Source organism: Trachurus trachurus (genome assembly GCF_905171665.1).
Source record: "Trachurus trachurus genome assembly, chromosome: 13".
Classification (NCBI taxonomy): Eukaryota; Metazoa; Chordata; class Actinopteri; order Carangiformes; family Carangidae; genus Trachurus; species Trachurus trachurus.
Window position 1 is genome coordinate 35,884 of NC_139892.1, and position 14,101 is coordinate 49,984.

Here is a 14,101-nt window from a genome sequence, read left to right on the forward strand (position 1 = left end):
CCTGACTGTCGTCTGTCATGTATGAAGCCACGGTAGTGTGGAGCTGCATTAACAGAGAAAAGTGACCTGTCACATTGGTGCCGTGACTCGTTGATCTGGAGTTTCGTCTTCACCCCGGCCCGGGACCACCCTGTTGGACGGCTTCTACTTTGTGCTCTCAGGTGGACAGTGTTTCAGTCGGGATATGGTGTAACTGGTGCACCTTGTTCCTCAGCCAGTCTCCTTGTGTTATTATATGCTTTTCTGTTTTGATCTTGTTTAAAGTGATTTTGTTAAGTGTAATTTAACAATGAGCTACATACAAGGGAATGTTAGTACACCCTTTATTCAGAGTGTTGGTCGAGGGAGGGGTAGAGGTATGGTGTTGCAGTTTGACAGTCCTGTTCGGGGGGGTGATGTTCATGTGGTGGGAGATAGACAGGTTCTAGCTGGGGCCTCTGCAGTCAGTAGAGACAGTGTTCCTTCTCAGAGCCATCACACTGAACACACACCAAGCACACAGGTTTCTGCTACCCTCACACAAACCCCTATTCAACCTGCACATGATGTCGTCAGTCAGATGAGTGACATAATTAAACTTGTTGGCCAGCAGGTGGCTGATAGTATAGTTGCACACCTTGGCCCAGCTCATAGTACACCAACACCTAACACCCCAGTTGTGCACAATGCACCCACCAACATGTCTGCGCACAACATGGACCTGTCGCAAGTCCAACTGGTGCCTCAGAGGAAGGTGAAAGAGCCTCCGACCTTCAAAGGTGATGACACGGACGCTGTGGATGTGCACGGATGGGAAGATCTGATGAAGAATTACATAAAGAGAGCGAACATCAGACCAGAGCAGCAGGCTGAGGAAATACTCATTCACCTCAGAGGTCGAGCTAAGGATGTTGTGAAGTTTGGTTTGAGGAACAGTGGTGTTGATGTGACTCTGAACCCAGATGCCATTTATACTCTCCTTCGTAAACATTTTGCTGCTGTCCCCTATTCACCTCTCCCCCTAGCAGACTTTTACACTACACTGCCAAGAGGTAATGAGGATGCGTACGACTACTGGCTGAGGCTCAACCAAGCTGCAGATGTCGCTGCTGACCGCCTCAAAGAACAAGGCAAAGAGCTACACTGCCCCAGTCTTGAAGTGACGCGCATGTTTATCAAGAACTGTCCTTCCAAGGAGCTCGCCATGACTTTCAGGTCAAAAACCATTGATAAATGGACTGCAGTAGAGGTCCAGGACGTGCTGGATGAGTACCACACCGAGAGAGGTTTGAGAGGTGCCGCTGCTGCCACTGTGAGTAGGAGACCCAGTGAGAATGTATATGTGAATAAAGTCGAAGTGCTTCACACTGCAGCACCTCCACCTGACTCTCCCAGACCCAGTAATCCCCCCACATCAGACTTGGCTGCTCTTGAACGTGTCATTACCATGCTGGAGAAAGTTCTGCTGGAGAGGTCTGCTCCAACCCAAACTAATACCTCCAGACAGACTAGATCGAAACCATCTAGGATTGAGGGTCTGAATAACCTGCCGTGTGCAGTCTGTGGCAACTCCACACATTCTGCACTCACCCATTGTCGAGACAAGAAACTCTGCTTTAAATGTTTCTCACCTGATCATTCCAGACGCAGCTGTCATGTGCAGACGCCGTCCAATCCATCTGCGCAGGTGGAAAACTAGTGGATCTGTGCCCAGGGGAGGACGGTGCGGATCCTATTGGTGTCCCTCCCATAAGTGATGTTGAGGATTTTGAGTCAGTCTTTGAATCAGTCCGTTCCAGCATGCCCCCAAGTAAAACTGTCATGTTTCAAGGCACACACAGAATACAAAAGTCAGACAGCTTGTTCTACACCACTGTCACTGCAGCAGGTGTTTCATTGAAGGCAATGATCGACAGTGGCTCTACAGGATGCACACTGAGTGAACCAGCTGTGAAGCGCCTCCTGCAGCATGATCCAGATGTGAGACGGTACTCTGCAGATGATGTTGTTATTATTGGATGTGCAGGTCATCAGGTCACGCCTTCAGCTGTATATGATGTGGAAGTTGAAGTGTATGATTGCAAAATGATTATTCCTATGTTTGTGGTGCCTGGACAGACTGATGATCTGATATTGGGCAGCAACGCCATAAAGAAAATTCTTCACTTAATGAGAAAGACTGACAGCTATTGGCGACTCATGTCTGAGCCCAGTAGTGCCACTGATGAAGACTGTCACCACTTCTTCTCTCTTCTTTCCAACACAGAGAGGTGGAGAGGTGTCACAGTGCCTGACAAGGTTGGTACACTGAAGTTGCAGCGTTGTGTGACTCTACAACCACAAAGTGAACATCTGGTGTGGGGTAAGCTTCCTGCTTCTGCACCGATGTCAGTTGGCAGCACAGTGGTCGTTGAACCAACCCAAGCAAGATGCAGACCCAGAAATGTTTTGGTTGGTAGGATTGTTACACCTATGTGGGGCGATGGATGTCTGCCCATGAGAGTTATTAACCCCACCAATGAGCCCATCATGCTGAAAAGGAACATAAAACTGGCAGATGTGTTTCCCTGTGTTGCAGCTGAGGATCTGTCTCATCCTGACCACATCCAAGTTCACTCTCAATCTACTGCGGATGCTGTGACACCAAGGTCCAAGGAGGATGTCAGACGTGCGTTGGACAGGCTTGGTCTGTCTGATCTGGACTTGGATTCATGCGCCGTCTCTGACCTCTGGAGAGACAGGCTTCTCCAGATCATTGAGAGACATGAGTCAATCTTCTCACGACACAAGATGGACTGCGGTGAGGCATCTGACTTTGTGCACAAGATACATCTAGTGGATGAGAGGCCGTTCCGGTTACCCTATCGCAGAGTGCCACCGAGCCACTATGAGAAGTTGAGAACAGCTCTCAATGAGATGGAAGAAAGAGGCATTATTCGCAAATCATCCAGCGAGTACGCATCACCCCTCGTCCTTGTGTGGAAGAAAAATGGTGACCTGCGCCTCTGCACAGACTTCAGATGGCTCAATGCTAGGACGGTGAAGGATGCGCACCCGCTGCCTCACCAGGCCGATGCTCTCGCTGCGCTCGGGGGAAATGTCTTCTTTTCCACAATGGACCTCACCTCCGGTTTTTATAATGTGCCTCTCCATGAGGACCATAAGAAGTATACTGCCTTCTCATCCCCGTTTGGCCTGCATGAATACAACCGGATGCCTCAGGGTCTGTCGAACAGTCCGGCTACGTTCATGCGTATGATGCTCTCTATTTTTGGAGATGAGAATTTCACCAGCCTCTTGTGCTACTTGGATGACCTCATGGTCTTCGGGCCGACTGAACAGATAGCTCTTGAGCGCTTGGGGATGGTGTTCTCTCGCTTGAAGAACCATAACCTCAAGCTGGCACCGAAAAAGTGCCACTTCTTGCGAAGAACTGTGAAGTTTCTGGGGCATGTCATCTCTGGGTCAGGCGTGCAGACAGACCCTGGAAAGGTTGAAGCCATTACCCAAGTACAGGTGTCTGATCTGATGGACAGCGACGGTGTCACGCCTTCACAGAAGAAGCTTCGGTCGTTCTTGGGGATGGTGCTGTACTATCAGCATTTCATCGAAGATTGTTCCACTAAAGCCAGGCCCCTTTTCAAGCTACTCTCAGAACAAAAGGCTGGAGGAAAATCCCGGCGCAGGAGGATGCCTAAGAAAAAGCTCTCTAGTCAAGTGAAGCTCTCGGCAGATGACTGGACATCCGAGTGCCAGAATGCTTTTGACACTCTGAAAAATGATCTATCTCACAGTGTGACCCTGGCTCATCCTGATTTCGAGAAGCCCTTCATTCTTGCTGTGGACGCCTCATTTGACGGGATTGGAGCTGTACTTTCTCAGCTTCAACCTGGTGAGAAAGTTGCCAGACCGGTCGCCTTTGCTAGCAGAACACTGTCAAAATCCCAGTTGAACTATCCAGCTCACCGGCTTGAGTTTCTTGCCTTAAAGTGGGCCATATGTGACAAGTTCTCCCACTGGCTCAAAGGAAGACATTTCACTGCATGGTCTGATAACAACCCTTTGACCTACATCCTAACGAAGCCCCGACTGGATGCCTGTGAACAAAGGTGGGTGGCGAAGCTAGCGGCATATGACTTTGACCTGAAGTATGTTCCAGGAACCAAGAACACCGTCGCCGATGCCCTGAGCCGCGAACCCTTCGTCCAGTCCAGCATAGGTCATCGGCTGTTAAAGGAACCCTACCTGTCTTTGTTGGATCGAGTCAATGGAGTTGTCACTGGGACAGTGCAGGACGCCTTCCGACTAACCACCAACTGCCAGGCTGTTCAGACGGCTGGTGACTCAGCAGATGGGGATCGTAGTCCGGTGCGGGATGCCTGCCTGCTGCCTGGTGGCACCATCGATGCTGAAGAGGTGTCAGCCATCTTGGACGCCCATCGCACTGGTGGTGTTTCTCGTCTGCCCGGTGCAAGTCCATCCTTGCTGCAGCTGCCTGAGGAAGACCCATCCATTGTCATTCCACGCAGTCAGTTGCACAACATGCAGCAACAAGATGCTACCATTAACAGTGTGCTCTTCTATGTTCAGCGACATAGGAAGCCCAATGCACATGAAAGGGCAGCTGAGTCAAGTTGTGTTCTCCGGCTTTTGAAGCACTGGGAGAGATTGAAGGTGCGTAATGGGATTCTCTACAGAGTGAAGAGGGACCGCCACATGAACAAGAAGATTTTTCAGGTTGTCATACCTGAGGCTCTTAAACATCAAGTCCTGCAGGGTGTTCATGATGCAGCCGGCCATCAGGGCCGTTCGAGAACCCTCTCTCTGGCCAGTGAGAGATTTTTCTGGACAGGCATGGATAAAGATGTGATGGCACATGTGAAGCACTGCCAGAGGTGCATCCTAGGGAAAACTCCTGAACCGGCTGCCAGGGCTCCTCTTGAGAGCATCCGCACCTCAGCTCCTATGGAGCTAGTCTGCATTGATTTTTGGACAGCAGAGTCAGGTGACAAGAAGACCACTGATGTTCTTGTGGTGACGGACCATTTCTCAAAGCTAGCACTAGCTTTTCCCTGTAGAAACCAATCTGCGAAGCAAGTCGCCCGCTGCTTATGGGACAAATTCTTCTGCATCTATGGGTTCCCCAAACGAATCCACTCTGATCAGGGGGCTAATTTTGAGAGCAGGCTCATCAGGGATCTTCTTGAGATGGCAGGTGTGCATAAATCCCACACAACTCCATATCACCCCATGGGTAATGGTATCACAGAGAGGTTCAACAGGACTCTTGGTGGCATGATAAGAACTCTTTCTCCAAAGTACAAGTGTAAGTGGCCGCAGATGCTCCAGATGTTGACCTTCTGTTATAACTGCACAGTGCACGAGACCACCGGCTTTGCGCCATTCTACCTGATGTTTGGGCGGATTCCACGTTTACCCATCGACATCATGTTCCATCATGTCCTGGAGAATGACAGTGTTGTCAGCCACCATGAGTTTGTGAACCATCTGAGGAGGGATCTTTCTGAGGCCGCTCAGATTGCTCGGCAGCATGCCAGTGACGAGCAAGACCGTCACGCTAAAATCTACAATCGCAAAGTCAAAGGGTTGCCACTGACTGTGGGTGACAGAGTGCTGCTGGCCAATCGGGGTGAGAAAGGCAAGAAGAAGGTTTCAGACCGGTGGGATTCAACCCCTTTTGATGTGGTGTCTGTGAGGCCTGAAATAAACGTGTATAGGATCCAGGACGCTGTTACAGGAAAGGAGAAGGTTGTGCACAGAAACATGCTGCTGCCTGTGGACTTCCTGTCGTTCCCTGAGCCAGCTGGCTCCCAAGCAGTCTCTGGTGAGTCACGTTCGGCTATGCCATGTGGAAGTGGCCGGAGTTCTGTCGTGGATAATCAGGAGGTTGCTCAATTGCGCACTATGGATTGGCTCATGCAGTCTCCGGCCCAAGTTGAAGAAGAGATGGAGAGTGTTTCAGATGCTGGTGACCTCAGCAACACTTCCCTTGTGCTTGCCGTGGATACAGGCCAGTCGGAGGAGCTGACGGACTGTGCTGCTGCTGATGTTGAGCATCTGATGCCTCCCACCACTCATGCATATAACTCATCATCAGACTCAGTGCACGACACAGGACACTTACCTACTGATGTACCTACTGCTTTAAGTGACTCCCTCAGTCCAGATGAGGTTGAGTTAGAAGAGGTAGTGTGCACACATCCAGTAACACACAGTACACAGGCCCCTTCACTTTTCTCAAGGTATGGGAGAACCATTAAGCATCCAAATAGGCTTATTTGTGAGATGTTGGGCCAGAGATTAGTGAAGGATACTGACCCTCTTTTGGGGTCTGCTTTCGGTGACATTGCAGCTGATGTGCGCATGGCAATCTGTGTGTAGATCAACCATTGTGGTTTCTGTGACAAGTAGTCACTTGAATTTATTTTCTTTCATTTTATGGGTTCAATGTGGTTTGAGATGTGTGTAATTCCCTACACTCATAGAGCATAGATATGTACAAGGTTATGAGATGTAAACCGCATCTCTGTTTGTCTGTGATAAGTACAGGGTTTGGTACCTCCCTGTGCTTAGGCACTTCTTAATGAAGAATTTCTGACATTGACATTTTTTTATGTACATCACTGCTCAAGATACACAAAGTTTTTTTTCTCTTATCTGCTCTGAATCCATTATTGGTATGCCTGTATTTTTTTTTTCTCTTAGTGTCGCCCCTATTTTGCATAATTTAAGGGGGGTGTATGTAACGGAGTAGATGTGTCCATATTAAATTATGGCAAAACAGTCGCAACACCGCCACCTACTGACATAGCGGGGGGCGTGGGAACAACACAGAGGAGAGAGGATCTTGCTATGGTAAGACGTGCTCTCGCACGGTCCGAGACAATTATTGATTTTCTGGAGTGTTTCATACTTTATACTTTACTGTGTATGACTTTCGTTATGTTTTATGCCAACCGGGTTGAGCATTGCTGTGATTTGTAACCCAAAACACGTACTTTGGAGACTTTGTTAGTGAAGCTAACCTAGCTTGAATGTTGTTTTCATTTTACGTGTTCAGACTCCGATTGTCCTGACCGAGACTGACTCTAACCCATGCCAATGCTGTGTTGTCTGCTGTGTTGCAGGTAATGTACTGTATATTTTTATGTTATTTTCAAGAGGGTTTTATTGAAAACAATGCCTGTGTGAACTGTTTTTCTTTACATGTCCAGTTAAATGGCTCATTCATTTACTAGCTTTGGATTTAGTGTGTATGCCACATCTGAATTGTGTTATTTACCTCATGATGAATGTTGAATATGTTCTTCAGTTTAAAGCCATATAATGGATTGTGTGGGGGTTTAATGTATGTTTTATAGACCAAAATACACTATACGATCACTGTAATATTATATTTTTTGTTTCTGTTTTATATAACCAGAATTGGTTATTTTTTTGTTTGCTGAGCTGAACACAGAGGAGAGAGGATCTTGCTATGACTCCGATTGTCCTGACCGAGACTGACTCTAACCCATGCCAATGCTGTGTTGTCTGCTGTGTTGCAGGAGAATAAACCCCTTGTAATCCACCTGACTGTCGTCTGTCATGTATGAAGCCACGGTAGTGTGGAGCTGCATTAACAGAGAAAAGTGACCTGTCACATATATTTAGGCAGTGGAGTGTTAATGCGTGACAGTCTTTTTGGTGCCAGTATAACATGGCACGGGAGGATCGGTGTCACGGCTGCCACACTCCGTGACACTGACCCTTGCTTGCGATGCCCCCACCACACCAAGAAGCTCCCCACTGTGTAAAAACACGATGAAACAGCGACACTAGGGGTTGATTTAAGAACGGTTGTTTTTGATGTTCATGCAGATATGGGACGTAAAAAGTTATGATGAATGATGATGATTAATTTTATTTGTGTGCCTGATGTGCAGAGCACAAGTTATTCCTCATATTTAGTTTATTATTGTTCTTATTTTTTTTTTTTTTATCTCTTTATTTTTTATTTCGGCACATAATTTAATGTTTTAAACATACGATGTGCACTGTTTAATATCTTGCTTAGTGTGATATTGATTTGCCTTGAAAACGTGAGCGTTGGTCGCTAAAAAGACTCGTAAGAGTGGGTCCGCTCGATCTTACATTTCCTTCTTAGTGAAAGATCTTCTTAGGCTAAGAGCGACTCTGGGAAACACGTTCTTCTTTCACAGCGTTCTTAAGAGCGCTCCAAAGAAGATCTTAGCGCTAAGAGCTTCTTAACAAATCTGGGAAACGCGGCCATTGTCAATCCAAGTCAAATCCACCTCTGAGGTGGGATCAGAATGATCCTGAAATTTTGGTATCAAGTTGATCCTGATATCTGAGTTAACTTTTGAAATACCCAAATCAGCCTTTTATCTGGATTCAAGGGAGGATTGGATTACCAGAGCTGAAACCCTGATCTTCAGGATCAGGATTCTCTGGATCTGTGTTGAAATACCCAGTTTTCAGATCAGATCTAGATTTAATCCAATCCGACCAGGATAATCCTGTCAGATCACGTTTGAAATACTGGGCCCTGGTGACTCAGGGGGTTATTATCAGTCCACACAACACACTGGTGACCCCACAAATACTCCTTGAACTTCTCAACCATCGCCCATTTCATGGCGAGGAACTCCAGTTTCATGGAACTATAGTTCTTCTCCGCTGGGTGCAGGCTACGGCTGGCGTAGGCAACTGGCCTCACTTTCCCTTCCTGCTCCTGGGACAGAACAGCTCCCAACCCACTGTGGCTGGCGTCAACTTCTAAAATGAAAGGCAGGGAGAAGTTAGCAAAAGCCAAGGTTGGTGCACTTACTAGGCGAGCCTTTAATGCCGTGAAGCTCCTCTCGCAGTCTGCCGACCATGCATTCACAACCAGCGTGCTCCGTCCTCTCTGTGTCTTACTCCCAGCCCACTCAGCGACCTGCCTGTACAGTGGAGCAGCCAGCTTGGCGAAGCCTTCAACGAACCGTCGATAGTAGCTTGCAAACCCAAGGAACGACCTCAGCTCTGTGACAGTGGTGGGGCGTGGCCAATCAGCCACCGCAGAGACCTTACTGGGATCTGTAGACACACCCTCTTGAGAGATGATGTGGCCCAGGTACTGCACCTCCTTCTGGAAGAACATGCACTTCTCCAGTTTCACTTTGAGTCCTTCCTGCTCGAGGCGGCTCAACACCACGTCCATTCGGCTCAGATGCTCCTCTACAGAGGAAGAAAAGACAATTATATCATCCAGATACAACAGAAGAGTCTGGCAGTGCTGCGCACCAAACATTCGCTCCATGAGGCGTTGGAATGGCCCAGGGGCATTACACAATCCAAATGGCATCCGATTAAATTCAAATAAACCAAATGGTGTGCAAAATGCAGTCTTTAACTTGTCTTTTTCTGTCACAGGTACCTGATTGTACCCACTTGCTTGATCCATTGTGGAAAACCACCGAGCTCCAGACAGCGCATCAAGGGACTCCTCGATGCGGGGAAGGGGAAAGGCATCTTTTCTTGTCTTCTTATTAAGCTGGCGATAATCAACACAGAGCCGCAGGCTGCCATCTTTCTTCTTCACCAAGACGATGGGTGAGGCATAGGGACTACTACTCTCTCTAATTACCTGGATATCTAGCAGCTGGTGTATGTGTGACTTTACTGCCTCATACTCAGAAGGAGGGATACGTCTGTACCGCTGCCGCACAGGTGTATCGTCTAAAAGGGGGATGTCATGTGATATCAGTGTGGTACAACCAAGGTCACCCTCAAACGCAGAAAACACTGACTCGTGTTTCAATAACAATGCTCTAACCTTGCACTGCTCTGCTTCACGGAGTACGGATAGATCAAGGTCCCTGATCACCTTCTGAACTGAGCTGACCCCTGCAGTCTGAGACATTATGGTTGCAGTAACATGCTCTTCCTTTCCTGGTACCTCACAGAGCCCTGGAGGAAGACTCACCACCTCTGCTGAAGACAACAGGCCTATGGGACAGCGGGGCCTAAGATTAACTGCAGATACTCCTACATTAACTACTGGTATGTAGGCGCCGGCGGTGCCTCGGACAACCTGTACCAAGGCAGAAGACACCAACAGGCCAGCTGGCAGATCATACCCCGAGCTCAAAGGTTCTACCAAAATGGAACTAGAGGTATCAAACGCTGAACAAGTGGCAGCTACAATCTTAGTGGAGCCTCCAGGTATACGAACACGCCTTCTACTCCTCAACGTAGCTAAACAGGGGCTCGAAGGAGAAGGCTGGACCTCTGCCTGCTGACAGAACTGAAAGGCGGGCAGCCAGGGCCCGGATGGCTCCACCACCGCAGAGAGGTCAAACGACTGAGGGCCACACTGGCGGATGAGCCCCTGGTAGCATGCTTTTATAATGTTCATGCCTAGGATGCCTGGAACTTCAGGGGGGGTTACTCGCTCAGGTGGGTCTTTAACGACCAACACACCACGTCTGGGGATTATGCAGCCAAGCACCTCAACATCTGGCTCCAAATAACCCAGATAGGGGATTTCCAACCCATTGGCAGCTCTGAGCTCTAACCAGTGACAGGACTTTAACTTACCCTGAAAGTTCTGTTTGAAGAAGCTCTCTGAGATGGTGGAAACCATGGACCCTGTATCGAGAATACATTTAACATTCACACCGGCCAACTTAATGACTACCTGAGGAGAGGGGGCAATCAGGCGTTCCTTTAGCGCTACATCAACTACACCACTAGCTGAGCCTTGCGTGTCCCCACCTAATGTCTGGCTCTGCACATTAGGGGGAGCTAGTTTTCCATCTGTGGGGAGCTGGAGGATGCTACCTGGGGGGCGCTGACAGTGGAGGAAGGGCGAGGGCGGGAGCGTTCGTTCTCACAGTCACTAGCATAATGGCCTGGACGCTGACATCGTCGGCAGATAATGTTTGGGCGGCTACGCTGGGAGGCTGGGGGCTTCTGCATGGCTGCTAATGTCTGGGTAATCTGATTTAGCTGTTCCTGCTGCTTGTGTACTAAGGCTGTTAAAGCTGCCAGTTGTGAAGAAGTGGAGCTATCTGGCGAACCGTCAAGTCGAGGCTGCAGGCAGGTGGTCTGTGTAGTACAAAAAGCAGACATAGTATTACCCCTACTAGCTGGTCCTCCCTCCCGTTCCCACCTAATAGCTTCTGCCCGAACATCAAGCAAGGTCAGGTCAGTGTTACGACGAACCAGTCTCTTTAACTCCCTACGAAGGTCAGAGTTATTTACATGTTCTACAAAATGGTCACGTAACAACAGGTCTGAATTTGAAACTCTAGCTGGAGAGCTTGCAACCACTTTTTCCATTAAACAGTACAATGCATGAGAAAATTCTTGGAGTGATTCGCCTTCCAACTGTTTCCTAGAGAAAAAGTCGGTAACCCTTTAATTTCCAGGCCGTTAATTACGTCATAATATCAAGAAATTACCCAGAAAGAATGATTAATTGCGTAGTAATGTCAAGAAATTGCCTAGAAATAACGGTCAATTTCATAGTAATGTTGAGAAATATAGCCAGGAAATAACTTTTAATTGTGTAGAAATAGCCCAGTAATAATGGTCAATTGTGTAGTAATGTTGAGAAATATAGCCCAGAAATAACAATTAATTACATGGTAATGTCAAGAAATATAGCAAAGAAATGACACTCTAGTAATATAGACAAGTTGTAGTAGTAGAATTGCAGTGAATTACTGCTAAGTATTGGGTAATTACAGAGTAAATAGCCTGTCGTTTCCATGATATAGTCAAGTACTTTCAGTGTGATTAACCTGATGTAATTGTAATTTCCACAGTCTTACCTTATGGTTAGCTGCAATATCTGTTTCCCAAAAGCAAATGGTAGATCTGGCAACTGCTGGAAATGTCACCATAGTTAACCCATAATTACCTTTCTGCTGCCTGCAAAGTGTAGTGGACTTTGTTCCTTAGAAACGTATGGGTAGTTTCAGCATAACTAACATGGTTATGAGAACTTCCACTGTAATAGTCTTGCCCAGTGGAAATGTCACCGTAGTTAACCCATAATTACCTTTCCACTGCCTGTAAAGTGTAGTGAGCTTTGTTCCTTAGAAACGTATGGGTAGTTTCAACATAACTAACATGGTTATGAGAACTTCCATTGTAATAGTCTTGCCCATAACCCATTTGGATGAAAGATGGTAGATGTGGCAACTGCTGGAAATGTCACCGTAGTTAACCCATAATTACCTTTCTGCTGCCTGCAAACTGTAGTGGGCTTTGTTCCTTAGAAACGTATGGGTAGTTTCAACATAACTAACACAGTAATAAGATCTTACACTGTAATAGTCTTTCCCAGTAACCCATTTGGATCAAATGTATAAATATTTTCCAACAAAGATAAGCTACGTACCATGAAATGTCACAACATGAACTCTTTTTAGGAACATAGAAGCCATTTCCAAATAATGGAGGAGATAATTACCTTCACATTTTATATTAAGTGTACAATATTCCTGCTATAACCTATCCACCTTTTTCTGAACTTCATAGAAGAAAGGCAAAGTAGATTAGAGTACATGAATGGGATGTTGTCCTGTTAAATCTCAAAACTCATATTCACATGTTCCCATGAAGAAAATACAATGAAGCTGTTTTCAGTTGTTTTTAATAATTTCCCTGCTTATGTCAGCGTATTGGAACATTCCCAGTAGAGTTATTCCCTTTCCGATACCAGTATTGGAAATGCCTCCGATACCACCAAAAATGTTGGCATCGGTATCAGCAGTAGGCTACTGGAGTCCATGTGTAGCCGGGACGGTCTACTGCGTTGTGTTCTGTGCACAATAACACGGGACGCAGGGCTGGGTTCACACTCAGGTTTATTCCTGTATGATGGCGACATAAAACAAAAAGGATGTGAATTAAATGGTCATCTTCTCCATAAAAGTCCTCTCTCAGTCAGGAACAGTGCAGACTGACAAATGCAGCACTATTTCTCCCAAAAAACTATCACATTTCTTCACATGGTAAAACATACAAGTAAACATCTCTAACATAACAATGGAGGCTGAGCAACCACACACATACCTGTATGATGGCGACATAAAACTAAATGGATGTGAATGAAATGGTCATCTTCTCCATAAAAGTCCTACCACACAAAAAATAAAATACATTTAGCATGTAGGCTAGTACATGGAGGACGCATTGACACATGCACACCACACACGCACGCACGCACACTCACGCACACACACAGGGAGAAATCGCGGCAAAATAACTGTCTCTCTCTTGCTCAAAACAGCTCTTAAAACACACTACACGACAGAAAACACCATTCCAAACAGTTTTAGATTAACATTTGTTCATTAAATTGGCAATAAAACTCAACAAATGTAACTTTTCGGTCCCGGAGCCTCAACTACATACCTCTCTCAGTCAAGAACAGCCACAGACTGACGAGAGAGAAGGGAGCGACGTGCGTCATATCCGCAGACTTTCAAAATAAAAGATCGGGTTTGTAAAGATGAAAGAAATACAAAAATAAAACTACAAAAATTTGAATTATACAGTATTAACAATAACAATAATCCATATTTGAAGTAAAAAGAAACCAAAACACATCATCAGATGGATTTTGGTGAAATTAATAACAATAAAATAAACACCAAAATGTGTAGTAGTTTCCTTTTTCTGTTTATCTGTGGCCCACAACATCATTTTAATTATTATTATAATAATTATTATTCTATTCTAGCTGCATGTTGTATTTATAACCCACAGATAAACACACGTGGTATCGGATCGGTGCCTATAACAGATAGAAAAAGGAAACGACACATTTTATTGTTATTAATTTCACCAAAATCCATCTGATGATGTGATTTAAGTTCTTTTTTACTTTAAATATGGATTATTGTTAATATAATTCAAATGTTTGTGGTTTTATTTTTGTATTTCTTTCATTTTTACAAAACCGATCTTTTATTTTGAAAGTCTGCGGATATGACGCACGTCGCTCCCTTCTCTCTCGTCAGTCTGCGCTGTTCCTGACTGAGAGAGGTATGTAGTTGAGGCTCCGGGACCGGAAAGTTACATTTGTTGAGTTTTATTGCCAATT